The sequence below is a fragment of the Crocuta crocuta genome, unplaced genomic scaffold, assembly GCF_008692635.1.
Source record: "Crocuta crocuta isolate KB4526 unplaced genomic scaffold, BGI_CrCroc_1.0 scaffold20, whole genome shotgun sequence".
NCBI classification, from domain to species: domain Eukaryota; kingdom Metazoa; phylum Chordata; class Mammalia; order Carnivora; family Hyaenidae; genus Crocuta; species Crocuta crocuta.
In genome coordinates, this window is record NW_027527932.1 from 5742177 (window position 1) to 5760213 (window position 18037).

Genomic DNA, 18037 nt, shown 5'->3' on the forward strand with positions numbered 1-18037 from the left:
ATGGCCATAAAAACAGATAAAAGCTGAAGCCAGGAATTTCCATAGTCCCTGACCCAGACGCGTACCTCTCACGACCCTGCCCCGCAGCCCCCGCGGCCTGATTGCTAAAGTCGGCAGGGAAGCAAGCAACACTCCGAAGCGCCAGGTGTCTTCGTCCGGGTCAGTCCCAATGTGTCCAGGACACCGGGCCACTTGGGCCTCAGCGCAGCGCGCAGCGGGGGGGCCATTCCGCTCTGTGGGTCCTGGTCGCACAGCCAAGTTAACACAGTCGCGTTGCCCAATGCAAAATAAATACACCTCTCTTCTTCCCACAGCGTGCCCCGCGCGGCCCCTCTCATCCGCCGCCGCGCGCCCCTCGGGCAGAGAGCCGCCGCCGCCAGGCTGGCCGCCGACCCCGTCCCGGATGCAGTCTCGGGGAAGCCCAGACAGGGCTCTATTCAAGCGGTCGGATCCGCGCTCCCCTCCGCTTCCTCCGCCCCCCACGCCCCTCNGCGTAATAATGCGTTTTGGTAAATAGGTCAAAGGCCAGCTGCAAAGCACACACCGGGAGTCGAAGCCTCGGAACAAAGCACCGTTCCACGCCTTGGGCAAACGCGGTGCATCTGCAACAGGCTCACGACGGCCTGGCTGAGGCTTCTGGGGGAGGGGAAGGGGAATACAGGAAGTACACTATTGCCAAAAGATGAAAACTGGGCTTAAATTTTGGTATAAGGCCTCTGGCCCTGTTCCAGTGGGACGTATTAAAACCGGTATCAGGGGTGACACAGCAGGCGCTGCTGGAATGACTCGTTCTCCTGACATGGCCACCCCGACAGCTGGCGAGCTGCCCCGCTCCACCCATCTCTGATCTCACCACAACATGTAAGCATCTGGTACATTCATCATCTTCTCTGGGCCATGAATGGATGCTTAGGACGTAGATAATTTAGCAGGGATATATGTGTGTATTCTCATGCAGATAAGACAATTATTTCATAATAGAAATGGAACCTGAATCATCTTTGCCTGACTTCTGATCCTGCCAGGGCTGCAGAAAAACACTCGCTTGATACGTTCGATAGTCAGGAAACGGGAGCACAGAAGGAGAGAGAGATTACAGGCCACTCTGTGCATTTGCTACCACGTGCTGTGATCTTCGCCCTTTCTTGTGGATATCTGATTTCACAGGGAAAAGGAAGAGGCAAATGAGAGACAAAGAGGTCCCCACCCAGCATGCACACACTTCCCATACTAGTGTATATCTGAAAAATAGAACAGTCATGTGAATAAGGCACAAGCATATAAACAGACCAGATGCTATAAAAATGGTTGAAAAAAGAAGGCAGTTGTGGGGGGGCGGGGGAGGGGAGATGAGAGAGAAAGAAAATGAAGAAAGACTTTTTTTTTTAATTTTTTTTTATTTTTTTAAATGTTTTATATTTATTTCTAGGAGAGAGAGAGACAGCGTGAGCAGGGGAGGGTCAGAGAGAGAGGGAGACACAGAATTGGAAACAGGCTCCAGGCTCTGAGCTGGCTGTCAGCACAGAGCCTGACACGGGGCTCGAACCCACAAACCGCGAGATCACGACCTAAGCGAAAGTCGGACGCTTAACCGACTAAGCCACCCAGGCACCCTGAAAGAAAGACTTTTTTGTGAAACTGACTTTTCATTATAACTCTCTTTGTGTCTGATCAGGATCTCCCCACCTTGTTTCATTTCATGATGACTATGTACGTAGAGAAATAGACATAGAGATAAATGATGTTCTACTTCAGATTGAAACTCAGGAAATATCAGACTCTGCATTCCTTGTTTAATTCCACAGCGTCAAACCCTTAGTAGAAATACTACTAGTAATTTTTTCTTCCCCTGATCTAACTGGGCAAGAATTGGAAGATGTTGGGGAACAAGGAAGGAAGTTAAAGGGGATAAACCTGTGAGAACAGGTTTCTCTGAGCTTGAGTTGAGCGAGCTGTAAAAAGGGAGAGAGGCAGGAGGCATGTCAGAGTCCGCCATATCCCATTGGGAATGAAGTGGCACCGTGGGCCGGAGAGCCTGGGTGTTTTCTAAGAAGGGGGATATGTGTTGAGTACAAGCTTATTTGAGGGAAATCAATACCCAACCAACCTTTGATGGGCATCATACATTAGGTGTTTATTGCTTGGGAGATAACCTTTGCCTGCCTCATGCTTAGAGTAGTTTCTCTCAAAATGTAAAGCTAGGAAGATGTGACCAATGTAAAAGGTATTTCATTGTGATTGAGATCTTTTTCTCGTGTGTATGGGATATAATAGCCCCTATGGCTCAGCTCTGATCCTCGCCTGTAAACCTCTGCAGATGTCACAGCTTTGTCAACATGGAGGGTGATTATGAATTTTTATCCAGATAAACTTAGGGATCCTTGACTGATGTGTCAGAAATCTTTTCAATTTTTGGTCCTGTTTTGGATCAACTTATTGCCCTTTCAGCTGCAGAGAAATGAATGTTCTCTGGGGAGAGTGATCCTTACACACCTCTTGCATTTGCCACTGACTGCTACATGGAGATAGCCACTGGGCACCGATCCATCAATCCATCCCATTCTCCTGGAGCCCTCTGGGTATCTCCCATTCCTTGCGACTGCTTGAGAGTCCTTCCCCACAAGCTTGGCCATTGATTACATGCTGCCTTTGGAAGAGATGTGTCAAGATTACAGCATGATCATAGAAACCATGTGTGCTCACTGGAACAGAAATAGAAAAGCTCATGCTGGGGTGGCTTAGTTGGTTAAGTATCCCCTCTTGGTTTTGATTCAAGTCACCATCTCACGTTTCATGAGTTTGAGCCCTGCATCAGGCTCTGTGCGGACAGTATGGAGCCTGAATGGGATTCTATTTCTACCTCCCTCTCTGCCCCTCCCCTGCTCGCTCTCTCTCAAAATAAATAAATAAACTTTAAAAACTTTTTTAAAGAAATAGAAAGCATTTTAAAAAGGGAGAGAATCATTTCTATTTCCTAAGTGTGCCCATCCCTCAGATTCTGTAAGATCAGATAGCTCTTTAGAAGCCTTCTCTGTTGAGCCAAACTGGTAGTAAATTTTTCTTTCTCTGAATTCCTACGGGTTTTATTCATTTAACAATTGTTAAATGCTTACTAAGTGTCAGGCACTTTACATGCATATTTATTTTTACCAACAACCCTGCAAGGTGACCATTATTATCCATCCATTCCCATCCCTAGCCTACACTACCATTAAAAAAATTTTTTTTAACGTTCATTTACTTTTGAGAGAGAGAGAGAGAGAGACAGAGCGCCAGACGGGGAGGGGCAGAGACACACAGAATCCAAAACAGGCTCCAGGCTCCATGCTGTCAGCCCAGAGCCCAACACGGAGCCCCAACTCACGAACCGTGAGATCATGACCTGAACCAAAGTCGGATGCCTAACCAGCTGAGCCACCAAGGCACCCCCTTACACCACTATTTTAAAGATGGAAAAATCGAGGTCAAATAAGCTAAATAACTTGATAATGATCATGCTGCTAGCAAAGAGTTCAAGTTCAAACACAGGTCAAAATCAGACAGAAGATCTCACTCTTTCTATAGAAAAAGGCTGGCTGAGCTTTCTGAGCCAGAGACCTCCCCGTCTAATGGAGGAGATAGAATTTATTTGTATATTTTATTCTTAACTACCACTTTTTAACATATTAGGTCCCATATTAGACAATTGGCTCACGAAAACCCAACTCTGTACCAGGTAATGCCTGTCTTCTTCGAGACTCTACAGCCATGCACCGCAAGCACCTTGCAAGCACTCAGGAAGGAGTGATGGATAGATCTGTGAATACGGAAGGAATGAGTGAATAAATAAATATACTTCACGAAGGATCATTGCCCACTTCTGTTTGCTAGTTTCTTTACAAACATAGCGAATGATCAATGTGTTTAAAGTACTGTCGTTGTTTTAGAAGCTATTAGAAAAAGCCAGGGAAAGGAAATCTGAAACCCTATGGTTTATATACCTACAATTACTAACAGGTCACACCCCTGACTATGGTAATTTCCATGAGCACAGAGACTATGATAAGTGCAAGCAGTCTAGAAAATAGCAATGTATTGTACAACTTGTCTAATATTCAAGGAGACTGTAAAATGTTTTTTCCTGAAGCGGAGGACATATATCTGATTCTGCCTGAACTTGACAACCAAGTAACTAACAAAGGAACTGAAACTTACATGGATTGTACTCAGAAACTTTTACTTCCAGGTGAAGCCCAATGATATATTTTTTTATCATAAACATAATAAATGTAAAAATCAGATGAAAGGAATTCTACTCAGAAGAAGGTCTTAAAAACTACCTTATCAATATTATCAATAAATGATAGCCAAATACCAAAAAATGTATAAACTTCACTGAAAGAAAGCCTTATCATTGCCATTGTTCTTTATTATTCCTTTTCACTATGCTTGGTTTTCCTAGAGATTTGAGATATTTGACCTAAGGACAATAGTTAAGCAGTTCTATTTGGAAGAGAGTTTGTTTGCTACCAAATATATACTTATGGTGCTTAGTGTCATTTTATTTCATGTTATGATGTGAGCTGGGAAGTGTGATTTTATTCATTGCATGAGCACCATAATTAAAACCCCTTTGGTGCTATATATGGAAAGCAATGAATGGGCCCATTAAACATGTTTAAATCTCCATTCTAAACTTCAATACACTGAATCAAGTTTTTGCAAATTTAATTTGTCACCATTTTGAATGGATCTTTCTGGGCCTTTTTTTAAAAAAGTGAATTAGATAACCTGATTACATTAAGTGAGGTTTGTTTTTTATATATGTTTATAAAAAGAGCATTACCAAACCAAATATTCAACCCAGGTGGATCATTAAAATACAGAACCCCTACAAATTAAAACATATCTTTAAAACATCATAAACCAAGAGAGATAGTACAGGTACTTGAGAAACTACCAAAGAGGCACTTTATTTCCTTCTGGTATTTTACATGAGAAACGTGGGTCTGGAATTTACCCCCACGGAGGAGGGCTGAAGTAGCAGGAGTAGACAAGATTACCAAAGAAGAAAGTATGAAGGAGGGAGGGGGACAAAGGATAAAAGCTCAATGGAAATTTCCCCAGCTGGGTGTTGAAGGCAGTGGGCAGAGGCGAGAACACCAAAGGACAAGCCAGAGAAGTTGGAGGTGATTTGGGGGGTGCAGTCAGTAGAACAGGCAGCGAGGCACACCGGTCACTCTGGGCGCTGGAATTTAGTAGACTAGAGAGAAGGCGGCGCCGATTGCTGGCATCTGGGCAAGCCAGCCCAACAGCTGCCCACAGACAACACATCTCCCGTGACACATTCACATGTCTTCCTATGGGCTCTCTCTCAACAGGCTGGAAGAGGAGATAATATTAGCATGATGGTGTTTTCTGTGGAGTTAAACACAAACACCAACAAGGTAGAAACCATACCCTCTAGATGGGTTTTCCTTCTTAAAGATGTGTCAGTATACCTTAACGGTTATCAAATATATAGTAAAATAATATGAATGACAAATAACTTAGTATCTATTCATATACATATACGTATCTATGAAAATGCCTTAGTAAGTAATATTCTTTGGCCAAAAAAAAAAAAAAAAAATGCAAGGAAGTGACACAAAGATATGTGAGTAGCCCGAGGGCAGGTGAAATCCAGTGTGAACATTGTAGTACGCTACGTACTGTCCCCGCAAAGGATCCATGTTCTAATGCTTGGAATCTGTGAATGTTACCTTATATGTAAAAGGACGTCGCAGACGTGATTAAATTAAGGATCTTGAAATGGAGAGATTAGCCTGCATTATCTAGTGGACCCTAAATGTAATCACAAGGGGCCTTATGAGAGCGGGGAGGAAGATTTGAGTAAAGAAGGAGAGGAGGGCGTGAGGGATGCACCAATGGAAGCAAGAAGGTTGGGGGTGAGGCGAGGAAGGGTCCACAAGCCAAGGAACACAGGTAGCCTCCAGACTCTGGAGAAGTCAAGGAAGCAGATTCTCCCTTAGATCTTCCAGAAGGAACAGAAGGAACTGGCTCTGTGGCCTGGCTAACCTTGATGTTAGCCCTGTTTCCAGACTTCTGACTTCCATGCCTGCAAGAAGATAAAAATTTGTGTTCTTTTAAAGTCACCAAGTGTGGGACCATTTGTTATCGCAGCAGCAGGACACTCATGCAGATGCTTCTTTGGAAAAATACTCACACGTATAGCCCGACATACCATCAGATGTTTTTCTCTAGGGGGAAAACCACAGGCACACCTGTCAGCCTCTTTAATGGATGTTCCTTGAGCGGAAGCCTTTCTCTTTTTCCTGCCTGTTCCGCTGCACACAAGCTGGGGTTGGAGTCTGGTCCCAGGTCAGCAGCCGGACCGGGTACTGTGGGATGGGGAGAGGGAGGGGTGAGGGGACCCGATGAAGCTGGGTGAGAAAGAGGGGGCGGGAAGCTGCCCTGCGCAGATCAAAGCAGAAGGGGCCCCAGCAACAGGCCACTTTTTGTTTGGGGCTCAGAAGCTCCAAACAGGAGCTTCAGGCTCCAGCTCCGGGAGCAGAGGCTGAGGTCAGCAAGCACCGCACTGGACGGTGGGAAAAGCCCCAGAAATGCTGGAAGCCTTGAGAAAACGTGCTGCTTCGTCTTGAATCGTCATCAAAGTGCTTGTCGGCCTCAGGAATAGTATTGACAATAAAACAAAAAGAACGTTAGGAAACTCACGGTATAATTCTTCTCGAAATAACACCCCCAGCCCAGGACGCAAGCCTCCACAATGACCCGCTGATGTCTGGGCCTCTCCAAGGCCCAGAGGAGGACCCTGGCATTATAAGAGTCGCGTGGACACAATGTGGTGTGTGTGTTATGACCACACAGTGTGAAGGATGCACGAAAAGCAGGTGAGAGGGTAAAACCACCCACAGAAAGCTGAGAGAATTGGAGGGGAAGTGGCAGGCAACGGGAGGGCACAGCGTTCAAGGGCAGCAGAACAAAAGACACTCAAGGAGGAGAAAGGAGGCTTCGAGAGAGCCCGGAGGGAAGAGAGGGGTGCGGTGGGAAGTCTGAAGGCCAGGGGACGGCTGCTGGCAGAAGCAGAAGACCAGAACAGAGCAATGACAGCAGCAATGAGGGAGTCACGAGGGTGCTGGGAGCAGAGCCGGGGGCAGGGGTGGGGGAGGGAGAAGCAAGCTGGGAGAAAAGAAAGGAGGTGCCCGCCCAGCTGGTGAGGAGCAGAGGGAAGACCAGTCCCCGCGGCGAGTCAAGGTGTCCCACGCCCGGGGTGCCCCGTGTTGTGAAAGGCACCCCGAGAAACGTGTTCGTATTCATGAATACACACGTGTGCAAATGAGTTCCTTTCAGAGGGAGGAAGGGATGGACACGTTAGAGGGGATTAACTGTCACTCGTACTTATTTACATTCTGAAATGATTTCTGGAAATAGTGGAAAGTCAGAGCTGATGCAGTGGGAATTGCCCATGATCCTCCTTTTAGAGGAATCCTTCTGGTGGAAGAGGGAAAACGGAAATGCAAGACGGGTTAGGAGGCTGTTGCAGGTAATCCAGGAGGGTGATGAAAGGGAGCCTCTTCACAGGCTGAGGAGAGAGGGCACCAGGGATTTACCAGGCTCTGGGAGGGGCTGCGGTGAGAGGATGAAGGGAGCACCCAGGCCGCAGGGCGGAGGACGCGGACTCAGGGAGGGGCTTGGCCGCCAGGCTCCACCGGGTAGACGCAGACTGTAGGTCGAAATGGGAAGTGACAGAAAGCACCGGATGACCTCAGTTTTCTCGGTGAGTCACCAGGTGAGGCTGTCTGCTGAGGGTGAGGGGGCAGGAGTTAAGAACGGGTGTTCAGAGGAGTGCTGAGGTCTATAAATAGTCTTCTGATTCGCGCTGAGGAGTGAGAGTGTGAGTCTGTCTGGGGCCTTAGAAGCCTGACTGCAACCGCTCGCTGGGTACCAGACACCCACTCAGTGTCCGCTGCTGGCGGGGTGAGCTGCCACAGAGGCAGGAGGGACAGGCTCAGCTCAAGTGCCTGACTCACAGAGCTGTGCAACCACGGAAGCCTTAGCCATCGTTAAATAGTGGTAAGACCTCGAAGAAGCTGTTTATTCCAAAGTGGTTTGGATCGTAGCTGTGGATTTTTTGCTTGTGTTTTCAAAACATATGGCTTGTACACGTATACAGACTATACATATACTATACACATATACAGACTATATATACGCATATATAGAATGAATCGTTGCTATAAATACACACATAAAGGCACACATAAATAATTACAGAAACCATTGGTTCAACAGGTACTTGCTGAACGCATTCCATGTGCCAAGAACTATGCTAGACACTGGACAGACAGTAATGAGCAAGGAAAGATGGCTGCCGTTATGGAGGGAACAGCCTGAGGCTCACTACAAGGGGGCACTCAGACTGATGGAAAAGTATAATGTGATTAGCGCTGTAAAGAGCCATGCACAGCACAATGAGAAGGTACGATCGGCACAGTTCAGGGGTTGAGGAAGGGCTGATTCTACCCTGCCTTAGGTCACGGACTGGCATGCCCATGTTCTTCTCCCTAACCATTATGATCCCTTTGAAGGTTGTGAGGACCACTACCTACTCTTTTTTATTTGTGACACCTGACACATGACCATGCACACAGCAGGTGCTCAATCAATGCGTGTTTGAGGACTAAGCTGATGCCATGGGTTATTCATCAGCAATGTTAGTGGCCTTCCTTTTCCAGGAAAACTACAGATGGACATCTTAGTAATAACGGAACATCCCCATTATCTTGAGGACGTGACAGGAACTACACATTCACGTGCCACTAGGTGGGCTGGCTCATCCCTACAATGTAGTGTCGTTGACACTTTTCCTTTTAAAAGAGCACAAACCCCAGTGTTCTTTGCACTAATGTACATTGAGGATCTGTGTACTTGTTTCTCCTTATTTTTCAAGGCAGCTTCCTTTGACTGACACAGGTTATAGGGGAACAGGGGAATACATGTTTAAGGGGTACAGAATTTCTGTCTGGGCTGATGAAATGTTCTGGAAATCGATAGAAGAAATGGTTGTACGAGATTGTGAACATACCTACTGCTGCTGAATATACAATTAAAATCGTTAAAATGGTAAATTTTATGTTGTGTGTAGTTTACATAATTTTTTAAAATCCAAGAATAATTAAAGCTTGGAAATTTAAGAAACAGAAAAATATACTGGTTATGAATAAGTGTCCCCCTTTTCTTAAAGCTCTTCGTGTTGATCTGATTAAATCCCTGTCACTATAACCAAGCTCCTGAACTGGGTCCCGCTCCTCCTGTGTCCATTCTTCTTATGTTCCAGTCATGGATTCTCCCATCATTCATTTCTTTCAGATGCCTCAGCGTTTTACTCGCACACATTCCAATCTCTGGGATGCTATTCGCAGCCCTAACCTTCCCGCTGGAAAGCACCTTCTCCGGTACCTGAGCTTAGCCTCCTCTGGAGAACTTGTCCCAATGTCCATTTCAAACCCTCTCCACTCCCACAGGGAAATGACTGCTCTCTGTCTCTGTCTGTCTGTCTGTCTGTCTGTCTCTCTCATCCTCTCTTACCCCTGTGTAGATCATTATCATGGCAAATATTACATCTAATGCAGTAGTTTATTTATAGGTCTGTCTTCCTGTGCTGTACCATGGGGCGTGGGGGCAAAACCTTTGTCTTATTTATGTAGCATGATTTTAAGATCTCTGACTCAAGCTGCATGACCTTGAGCAAGATATTTAATCTCTTCTAGATCAGTTTCATCTTCCATACAATGGGAATAATAATAGCCTCTATGCCATAGAGAGGTTATGAGGACAGAGTGAAATAATGCTTGTGAAGGGCTCAGAGATGGCCTGACACACAATCAACAATGAAGTGTTTGAAGAAAGGACATACGTAAGCAGTGACAGTTGTTCAGTGGTTAAAAGGTTGAACAGTGGAGGTCAAAAGTTGACAAGAATAAGAAAAATCCTAATCCCAAACATTTATTTGGAAAGATGCATGAAGAAGTTGAATTATTTGGAAAAAAAACAACACGAAGAATTTCTTTTGGTGTGGGCACCAAACAATATGTAGTCAAAATACTTCCTGGGGTTTCCCAAGTTGTTCCATCGTAAACTCTTCCATTCCCTCCAGGGCCAGGCTGATCAGGCTACAGAGGTCCTTAAAACTAAAATACCATAGTCATCTTAGGAAACAAAAACAAAAACTCAAAAAAAAAAAAAAAAACTCAAGAAAACCAATAAGAAAGCCTTATTGTAATAAGCTTCAACACCAAACCAGTGGAGGATCTTCATGATTTAAAGAATTTAAAGTGGTCCAGGAGCACCTGGGTGGTTCTGTTGGGTAAGTGTCTGACTCTTGGTTACAACTCGGGCCATGATCTCGCAGTTTGGGAGTTTAAGCCCTGCATTGGGCTCCACACTGACAGCATGGAGCCTGCCTGGGATTCTCTCTCTCTCCCTCTCTCTCTGCCCCTCATCCCCTCTGTCTCTTAAAATAAATAAACTTAAAAAAAAAAAAAAAGTAAAGTGCTCCTGCTACAGACTTTGAGATACTTTTGAGTAAGTTTTCTATACCAACTTACTTACACCAAAACTTTGGCACACTAGCCTCAGTGCTGGAAGTTAAATCAGAAAGTAACCATTTCCCTAAGTCAGCCTGACCTTGGAGGTGAATTCTTACTTTACATGAATAGATGCTGGCTATTTTTAAGGTGTGCAGCTGACTTGTTCAGCGGAGACAAACATTATGTGACACATACACATCATATCTTATAAAGCAACACTGACTGCAGTGATCATTGCCAGAGTCCTCTAGGTCCGTACCTGACTCTTATGCGCTCCCATTAAAGCTGACTCCACACCGGCCTCAGGGGCGGAGCTTGTGACCCTAAACCATCAGCATGTCTCACTTCCTGTCCACTGACTTTCATGTATCATGCGTGGCCTCATCAGAGCCAAATGAGATGCAGTGATATTTTCCCTGAGTCTTTTGGGAAAGAGACTCTCACTCATAACCTCTGACCTAAAACATAGGAGAATGAATCAAGCTAGCAGGCACCTTTCTGGTACCCATAAAACTTAAAGCTGAAGTCAACCTAAAAGAAGCCAGAACAAAGAAATGGAGTTTAAAAAAATAAGCAGGTGTTACCGATCTGCTTGAGTCCTGAATAGAGTTAAACCCGAAGTTAGCTCTTGCAGCTTCTGAGTCACCAAATTCCCTTTTTGACTAAGCTAGTTTGGGTTGGGCTTTTCTGTAACTGCAACCAAATAATCCCAGCCGGCATTCATCAAAGCCACTCTTTCCAAACAGGAGCTCCATACTGTGATTCCCTAAAAAAGATAACTGGTTTCTCTAGAGAACTCAGATATGAATGAATCAGGGCATATTCAAGAGAGTAAGCATCTGGGTAAGAAAATCTCCCCTTTGGGGATGCCTGTGGTTCGCGTTTCTGTGTGGGCCAGGAAACCCCTATAAATTTCACCTGTTGACACATTTTCTTTGCAAGCATTTTGCTATTTCAGGGGGAGGAGCCGGAAATAGAGGTGGAGAAGGGAAGCATGAGGCAAAATATGAATGATTATGCAGGAAGCAATATAACTGATGGCCTTTCAGCAAAGGGCTGGCATGTGGGTACATGCGGTGTGAATTCATGGTGGAGGAACTAATCAGGCAACGTTATCTGATCTGGAACGACAAGAAAAAGAAAGAGCCTCTTTCCTTTCCCCCTGGTTTGATGTGTCTGAAAGCCTTTACCCAGGTGACAGGCTGGTAATGGACGTATCCAACCAGAAACTTTGCCTTTGGACTGTACCGAAGTGGGGGCCTGGGATCTGGGTTGTTTCATTTCATTTTCAGAACGAAGCTGGATTTTTGTTCTATAAAAACAGGGCAGGTTCTGGATTGAAAACAAGAGTCAAACATGCTGATGCTTGAAGATGAAGAAGTACGGAGTTGCACAAATTCTTCTGAGTAATAGAGGCTGGTCTCAAGACTGAGGCTGAGGAGGCTGTGGGAGCAAAACCAGAGTCCGTGAGGTTATGTATTCCACGAAAAAAGAAAAACCCAGAGCAATCATCTGAGTAATCTAAGATCAAAGCTGCTCCCATGGAAGGCAGCAGAGCTTTTCAGGAAGGGCTTAAGACTTCGGTAGTGGGACTAGTTGCATAATTTGTTCCCAAACCCTAACTGGCTCTGTGGCCATAGACAAGTTAGTTTTCCTTTCAGAATCTGTTTCCTCATCTATAAACGTCAATTAGGTTCTTGAGAGAAGCAAGTTAGTGGAATTACATCAAAAGTCCTTGGGCGGGGGTGGGGGGGAGCTCAGTCTGTTGAACATCCAACTACGGCTCAGGCTCAGGTCATGATCTCAGGGGTTTGTGAGTTCAAGCCCCACATCGGGCTCTCAACTCTCAGGGAGGAGCCTGTTTCGGAACTTCTGTGTCCTCTCTCTGCTCCCTCCCCTATTCAGTCTCTCTCTCTCTCTCTCTCTCTCAAAAACAAACATTAAAAAAAATTTTTGTTAAGAGTCCATGGGCCATAAAAACTCAAATAAATGGTAATTGTTCAATGTCACTGAACCCAGGGAGACTTACACTGAATACGGGGGTACAGGCACCTGGATGTGGAGACCTTGTTCTCATTTGGCAGGCAGAGGGGCCACAGTTCAGTCTCATTTTAATGCAATTTTTTCGCAGAATATCAACAGAAAAACATCGATTTGAAGCCAAATGTCTGCATTTCTGTAGATTCGTCTAAGCTCAGCAACACTTTGTTCCTAAACTGCTGAAAAGCCAACCCTATAACTTCAGAGTGGTTAGGCATAAACTTAAAAGATTTTCATCAGATGATCTATTTCTCAAGAGCAAGATTTTGAACCGTATTCCTCTTTTAGACAAGACCCACCACACGGTGCCTTATTTATTGCTAAAAAAATTTTGTTCTCTTGTCTAGAAAAATGAATTCACCCTCAGGACAGCCAAACTGAACTTCTGTTGGAATGTGCTTGAAGTTGGAAAGAAAGAAGAAGATATTAGTTAGGGTAAGTATAGCTGCTAAAGAACCCCCCAAATTCAATGGCTTAAAAGAAGAGAGACATTCCTTTCTCTACCATGCAACACTTCAAAGGTGAGTGGGCTTACTGCACAAGGTCTTTCTGAAAACCCAGGGCACTGCCCTCACCGGCGTGACCAAAGCTAGATCAGTGGCTGGAGAACATAAAAGAGAGCTGGAGAACCACACACTTCTACCCATGTTCCATGAGCAAGAACTCAAGTCATAGGCCATTTCCAGCAAGAAGAGAGGCTGTAGAATGGTTGCACATTCGTTGCTAAGACGAGCCAATGATATTTGCAAAAGCATATATCTGATAAAGGTCTTGCATAAGCATATACAAAGAACTCTCCACACTCAGTAATTAGAAAACTAACAGCTCAAAAACAATGAACGAAAGATTTGAACAGCCACTAAAGGATATAAACAGATGGCAAATGGGCACATAAAAACACGTTCAACATCAAGCGTCATTAGGAACACACAGGATACCATGACACATCTATTAGATGGGCTGAACTTACAAAGATAGACTTTGTCAACTGTTGGTGAAGACACAGAGAAACTAGACACCTCATACATTGCTAGCGTATGAATCCAAAATGATACAGCCACATGGAAGCAGTTTGCCAGGTTCTTCCAGCATTAAATGTGTATCTACTGTATGACCCTGTCTTTCTGTCCCCAGATATTTACCTAACAACAGCAGCAACAACAATAAAAGCATATGTCCGTACTCAACCTTATACGTAAATGTTCATTGCAGCTTTATTTGTAATATCCAAACCTGGGAACCACCAAATGCCCATCAAAAGTTGAACAGATAAACAAATCTTGTAATATTCATCTGATGGAACACAACTCAACAATAAAAAGGAATAAACTCTCTAAATACACAAGCGGCATGGGTGAATCTCAAAATAGTTATACTGAGTGAAGAGAGGCAAACCAAAAAAATAAAAATTACAAAAAGCGTATATGCTACATGATTCCATTTATATAAAATTCTAAAAGATGCAAGCTAATATAATAAAAAGGAGACCAGTGGTCATCTGGGGAAGAGGAGGTAAGGGAGAAAGGGACAGAGATGGGGGAATCACAAAGTGGCACAAAAAATTTTTTTGGAGTGATGGATATATTCTCTATCGTGACTGTGATGATGTTTTCATGGGTGAGAGATATGTCAAAAGTACTAACTTGTACATTTGCAAAATGCGCAACTTACTATAGGTCAATTCTACCACAATTTAAAAAGTACATGTCCTTCATTTTTAAGGATAATTAGAAAAATGGAATTTGGTGGTCAATCCGAAGTCTCCTCCACCTATAGTTTCCTTGTGTTACTTTGACATTAAATTCTGGGAGATTTGGATGATGAGAAGAACAGAGACGCTGAAAGGAAGATTCCTGTTGAGAAATAAGACTTAGGAGAATGGTCTACAGCTCTAGCCCCGGCTTCTGGCTCACATGCTTCTCAAGCACCAGCCAAGCTCCCAACTCTGGCCCCAGTTCCTTGCAGTGAACACACCCCATTCCCAACAGTTCCATTAAAATCCCCACCCACTACCAATCCACAGCACCAACTGCGGGGGACTTTGCACTCCAGCCTCGGCTCTGCCTGCCACACCGCACCTTGTACTTAAGCCCTGCCGGCATGTCGGTTCAAGTCCACCGGCCAAGTTTCTAGCTAGGTCGATGCTGACCTGGCCCACTGGGTCATTTCACTTTCCCCGACCTTTCCGACAGAAGAAAGCTACTGTATCTGCATCACACTGAAAACTTGCTGAAGACATTTCCCCCAACTTTAGGTAGCATCAATGAGACTTTCTCTCCCCACACCCCTCCAAAAAATGTTTTCAAGTCGAATCCCTTTGGCAGTGGTGTGCTTCTTGCCCACAGCACTGCACATTCATTGGAGCACATTCATTGGAATCTTCCTACATGAAAGACTGAAATATATAAATGCATCATAAAGGAATTCTAGAGGGCTTGGGCAGGATTATTCTACGAATTTTATCCATCCACTCCAAGAAATGTCTTCTGTTGATCTTTAGGATTACTATTGAAACAACCAAGGCTTTTGCTGATTCATCCCAGAATATCATCCTTGTTGGTGCAGTGGTATTGCCAATGCAAAAGGTTGGGTTGTTGTTTTTTTTTTTCTCCCTTCTGACTGGCTCAAAGTGGGATACCAGAGCTAAGTTAGAAATAAGCCTGTATAAGGTTGAGCAGATTTAAGGATTATAACTGGTCTCATAAACTCAGTTCAGGAGACCTGGGGGAAGTGATCCTCATCTTCCAACACATACTAAGCCATAGTCTGAGAGAGCAAGAGAGAGAGAGAAGGGGTTGGTTGAGTTGATCAATGGAAACAGTGCCCACTGGAGTAGATAGATCCTGATGAATCAAGGAAATGTGTGAGAGAAGAGACAAAGCACAGACAATGCCAGACGTTAGCTAAGTTGAATTCTGGGACAATAAGATCAGGGCTCTCCTGTTGACCGAAAGCCTTACCTCTTGGGTTTGTGGAGCAGAATGGGCAAAAACAAACTGCAGAAAAGCCTTTTCTTTAGCCAGAATTCTTAGTAGGCAGTCATGTGGGGGTAATTGCTCCTTTGTCTGGCTCCCACGCCCTCCTCGCGTTCAGCCCCTCTGACTTCTGCCTGAATGGAGAAAACTGTTGCTGCAGCTGGAGCTCAGTGAAGTCAGTGGGGTCGGGGAGAGGGAGCCTCACTCGTAGAGGCACCTCCTTTCTGACAAAGGCCCCGGTGTCTTACCTTTCCCTGCGTGGAAAAAGGCAGGAAGGAGACTGGGAGTGATTGATATCTCGCTGATGTCAGGCTCTGTGCTAGGTGATTTCTCCTTCAACAGCTGCCTTAACTCTTGTGATGCCCCCATGAGATGGGAATTATCAACCCCACTTTCACAGAATAAGGGGCCAAGGAGAATAATTTACACGATATCAAGCCTCAGGAAGGTTGAGGAAGCTGTAGTTCATAGCTACTCTACGGTGTGCTGGAAATTTGTTTCCCCATCTGCCCCAGTGTGGGGGCTGACTCATCAGTGGTAGGGAGATCTATTTGCGCAAGGCCCAGTGTCCTAATTCTGACAGTCAGGTACTGAGTGATAAATGATACCCAGGACTCACAGGAAGGAGAAGGAAGGAGAGATCTTGGTTCTGTCTGCCCCAGGCCACTAGAATATTTTGGTGTGGAGCCTTTCATTTTCAGGTGATTTACCAGAAAACAAGGTCAGGTCAACTTCTCTTGCTATAGATTCTTTTCTTTTTGTAGTGTTTGGAGATGTTGTCGTGGATCAAGATTTTCAGATGTTTAATCCCAGTCTAGAAGCCAATGAAATAAAAACAGCAAAGCAAAACTGAGTAGCAAATAAAGGACATTAATTTAATAACAGAGTTTGCTCAGTCTCTTGGGGGCCTGCCCCAACGAGTAGTCCCAAATACTTTTGGAGTCAGAGCATGGCCACTGCCTGAGTAAAAAGGCTCTTGATTATGGCTACAGAAGGCGGAAACCATATGTGTGCCCAGCGCTGGCACACAGCTAAACGACACTTCCCAGCCTCCCTTGCAGGGAATTCCATCATCAGTCCCGCTCTGGTCGGTGGGAAATGAGCAGAATTGACATGCACCCATCCCAGGTCATAAAACCACGTGCAAGTTTCCATGTGCTTCTCTCTCCCCAGCTGGCTGGAATGTGTCAGCTCTGGGGACCACCTTGGGAGCCACGAGACGGCAGGAGCCCAGGCGCTGGAATCACATTGTGGAGGAGAGCTATCCAGAGAGACGTGCCCGCCTTGGACTGTTACAGATCATGATAGAAACTCTGGGTATGTGAAGCTGCTAAATGTGGGGATCGATGTGCGAGAGCCGCCAGCACTCTCAGAGCCAATATTCCAGAGCCTTGATTCTGCTCACCTTCCCAGAGACCATGATGCGAACCCAAAAGCACCAGACCCCGGAAAATGATAAGGACTCCTCCAGAGAGGCAGGCCTGCCTACTTCTGAGCCTCCGGGACTTTTCTTTCCTGCAGCTTGCATTCCACCTTCAGGAAGTGTGGAGGGATTTTGCAAAACATTTTCTTTATGTGACTTAGAAAGCAGAACTCCATTGAGGCACCAAGAATATACCTCCTTGAAGGGTCAAGTCATAAAGTAAAACATTTGTTTTCAGACCAATTGTGGGAAGAGACCAAAGTAAATTAGCTAAAAAAAAAAAAAAAAAAAAAAAAAAAAAAAAAAAAAAAAAAAAAANAACAGTGAGAAGAAACAAAAGAAAGAAAGTAAAAAAAAAAAAAAAAAAAAAAAAAAAATGAATGATAGGATTTTTATGTGGTTGTATTGCTGTAGATAAGAAGTGGGCAAAACAATCATTGCCTGCCAGAAATCCCCAAAAACTCGATTTCGTGAATACAGAAGAGGTACGTGTACCCAGACGTGTATCAATTGTTTGGGTACAACATGACTTTTTTTTGAGGGGGGGTGGGCAGGCAGAGAGGGAGAAAGAGAATCGCAAGCAGGCCCCACACTCAGCTTGGAGCCCAACACGGGGCCAATCCCAGGCCAGGACCCTGGGATCATGACCTGAGCCAAAATCAAGATCCACCGACTGAGCCACCCAGGCGCCCCAACAATGTGACATTTTAAAGTGCTTGACAGTGTTTAAAACAATTTTTCCTTTAAACACATTGAAACTCACCCTTCCCTTAAATGGGCTTAGTCTGGTAAACACTCCCTGTAATTATCTGAGCAACAAGTCAGGTTCATTTCGGCTTCTGTCAAACACTACAAATTTCCAATGTGCGGCACCACACTTAACGAGGTTTATGAAATTGGTGTCCTTCATCGTGCGAGACGGGGGTGAGGTATGCGATGGGAAGGAGGTCTCAACCACAGTCAGGTGATGAAAGGTGGGCCTTCTCCAAGGATGGAAGAAATCCTGAAAG

At 44.9% G+C, this 18037-nt stretch overlaps 1 long non-coding RNA gene across 2 annotated transcripts; it reads left to right on the forward strand.

Moving 5' to 3' along the window:
- The first annotated feature begins 608 nt into the window (after positions 1 to 608).
- LOC144221374 (uncharacterized) lies at positions 609 to 3844 on the forward strand. 2 transcript variants are annotated; one of them, XR_013332053.1, is made up of 2 exons: positions 609 to 861; positions 3670 to 3844. It is a non-coding gene; the product is annotated as an uncharacterized LOC144221374 (long non-coding RNA). The 2 variants fall into 2 exon arrangements; XR_013332054.1 differs by having other exon boundaries at positions 3716 to 3844.
- Positions 3845 to 18037: the final 14193 nt, after the last annotated feature.